This window comes from Lupinus angustifolius, chromosome LG12, assembly GCF_001865875.1.
Source record: "Lupinus angustifolius cultivar Tanjil chromosome LG12, LupAngTanjil_v1.0, whole genome shotgun sequence".
Lineage (NCBI taxonomy): Eukaryota > Viridiplantae > Streptophyta > Magnoliopsida > Fabales > Fabaceae > Lupinus > Lupinus angustifolius.
The window spans coordinates 13,546,863-13,550,221 of record NC_032020.1 but is presented as its reverse complement, the minus strand read 5'-3'; the positions used below and the strand labels follow the sequence as shown (position 1 = coordinate 13,550,221).

Sequence of the window (3,359 nt, the reverse complement as noted above, 5' to 3'; positions counted from 1 at the left end):
GATATGTGTTTGTATTGGCTGGAGGTGCTATCTCTTGGAAGTCTGCGAAACAGACGCTTATAGCTCCTTCAACCATGGCTGCAGAGTTCATGGCTTGTTTTGAAACATCAGACCATGGCATATGGTTGCGGAATTTTGTCACTGGCTTACGTGTGGTCGATGGTATTGAAAGACTATTGAGGATTTATTGTGACAACAAGTCCGCGGTTCTTTACTCCAAGACCAATAGGAGTTGTACAAAGTCAAAATTCATTGACATAAAGTTTCTTGTTGTTAAAGAAAGTGTTCAAAATGGACAAGTTTCCATAGAACATATAGGGACAAATTTTATGCTAGCTGATCCATTGACTAAGGGTTTGATACCTAAAGTATTTCATGAGCATGTTGCTCATATGAGTGTTGTTCCTTAGGGTACCTTAGTTCAGTGAGAGTCTATATGTTTTATGTTTTGCTTTGGATATTATATACAGTTTTTATGCATAATAAAGTTGATGATTTATTGTTCCATTTTGAAATTGTGCATTGTAACTATTGTGTTGCAATTAAAGACTTTGGATTGATCTCACTAAAGAATAAATAAGGACCAGTTGGAAATAGACATGTTTGAAATCTCATTGCATGAAATTTCCATGTCACTCATCCATATTTGATCTATGTCATTGAGTATATTAATATGGTGATCATCATGGTCGAGTCACAGTTAAATGTGATGAAAGTCGTGGTGGTTTCATAGTTAATATATGAGATGGACCATATTGTATTAAGGAGAAGTCTAAACGTAAATAGCATACGGATGCGCGCCTAAAGAACCTGTGCTATAATTGTATCATGAAGATATGAAACTCAAGTGGGAGAATGTTAGAAATTACAAATTTCTAATTAAGGTGAGCATCATATATTTGATACAATGATATCAACTATTTATTTTCGGGGTTATATTATAAGTGATCTAATTAGTGACACCCCTTAAGTTTCTAAAAGCTTATAACGGATATGAGCTTAATGGGTAGATAACCATCAGGTTAACCCATAGGGGATAATGAGAACCCTATAAGTTAAAACATAAGGAATGTTATGGTCCCTAATACACCAAATCAAAATTCAGTTTTCTCTTCTCCCCATCATAGTGAAAACGCAAGTCCCAAGAGGAATCAAGGATTTGGTTGAGGAAGGCCATCACACCACAAAACCTATTTCAGAAACGTAGATCAAATGAGCACATCCAGTAACATGGATTCAAGTATGACACTGCACCATATGATTCATATATGTGCGTGAGAATCATGAAATTCAAGATCCTATGATTGGTATTTCACCAATCATAAGGAATTTCCAACACGTTGTATCGTATCACCTGTTGCATCACAAAGTACCATCGAAGTTTAAGTTAAAAACTAAAGTAATGCAGAGATAAGGATTTTCTCAAAATAACATAAGCAGAATCATATAAGATACTTACGAATTCCAATGACATTCCTTTCTGCTAAGTAATAACCTAGTGTTTCCGCACATGGAAAGTAAGTAGACTAAACAAAAGTCAATCAACGAATCATTTTCAGAGCATGAGGAAAACTTGATACTCAGACTTCTAATTACTAGACCATCAAGGAAGCACTGTGTTGATTCCTCATCATCTGCTGACAGTACATCAAAAGTTAGTTTTCAAGTGATTTACAAGAGCAAAGGATTCAATAGACTTATAGCGTGTTTGCTTCTGTGTTTAGAGGCCCGACAAACACATGCTTGGAGGAAGCTACACAAAGTAACTTTCAAGTTAATGTGGTTATGAACGTGACTACAAACAAGCATTTACATATGGATTTGTCATTAGAACAACATGCTTACCTAAATTTATGCCGGTATTACCAATATGTGGATTTGTCATTAGCACAAACTGGCCAGCATAACTAGGATATGTTAGAATTTCTTGATACCTGAAGTGCACACATGTAACAAAGTAAACATCCAGATATCAAAGTATTTACATGACTGCATGCCATAACTAAGATTGGATCTTTATGATTTATAATTCATCTTACCCAGTCAATGATGTATTAAAAACAACTTCACCAACTTGTGTTCCTGAAGCACCAAATGACTTTGCATTCCATATTGATCCATCTACTAGCACTAGTCTAGCATCTGAAGTGTTCCAAGGCCTTTCTCCCTTGCCTATTTTTTCAAGCAACAAGAACCGCACCAATTTCATCAACCTCCAAGTAAAAATGAGGAGCATGTTTCACTTCAAGCATTAACTACAAAACTGAAATAGAGCATGCTACCATCAAAGAAACAAAACACTTGTCATGTTCAGGTTACCAGATGCAACAGAAGCAGGATGCATATTCTGCTTCAGATTAGGAAACACTAGTATGGAAAAACAAATTTTCAAAGTTGAAACATTTATGTAGAAAACAACCTTATCCCCATTGCAACTATGCTTACATAATATAGAACCCACTATCCAATTCATTGAAAGTTGAAACTCAAGAATTCCTTGACAAAAAATCAAAACAATTAAGACAACGTCTAAAGCACCCCCTTTTACAAAATTTATGATGTGCCCATGAATATCAACGTGTGTATACTCAAATTTAATCGTCTAAGTGTCAATGATCAACAGTTAAAACTATGGCACAAAAATATCATTTATTTTGAGAAATGGGTCGCGACTTGGAACCTAAATGGTTCGAAAGATCAGTTACAGAGAACCCCAAAGCTTTTGTCGCCATTGTTTTTTCTGTGGCTGAAAGTTTGAACTAGACGGCACCGTATTAGCTTTTGCTCGCCCGGACGAGGCCTTTGCTCGCCCGAGCGAGACATTTCTCGCCCAAGCGAGAGAGTTCCAGAATTTCATCGAAAACCTGGGTTTTTTCGCCTAAGCGGGACCCTTGCTCGCCCATGCGAGGCTTGCTCGCCCAAGCGAGGCTTTGTCGCCCAGGCGAGGGAGTTCCAGAACCAAAACTTCCCCTCGCCCAAGCGAGACTGTGCTCGCCCAAGCGACAGGGGCTTGTACAGAATACCAACTTTTGCCCTTTTCGACAACCAAAACACATTTAAACATGGTTTTTCAAACACCTGCACCCAGAAAAGTTCTCAACAACATTCATATACAATATTCAACATATTTCATCAACAAGCATATATATTCAAAAGCATTCAAACATACAAACATAAAAATATTGGGTTTCTTAAAACCCAAGTTAACTCCAAAACCTTTGAGATGGTTTAGGAGATCCGGGTGTCATATTCGGACACTACTATGTCACAATGTGTTCTCTCTCACATACAATATTCAATACATTTCCTCAACAAACATATATCTTCACAAACATATATCTTCACAAACATCCAAACAT

At 36.9% G+C, this 3,359-nt stretch overlaps 1 pseudogene; it reads right to left on the bottom strand.

Annotated features, from left to right (window-relative positions):
- LOC109362014 overlaps positions 1–2,732 on the bottom strand; it is a 9,920-nt pseudogene extending 7,188 nt beyond the window's left edge.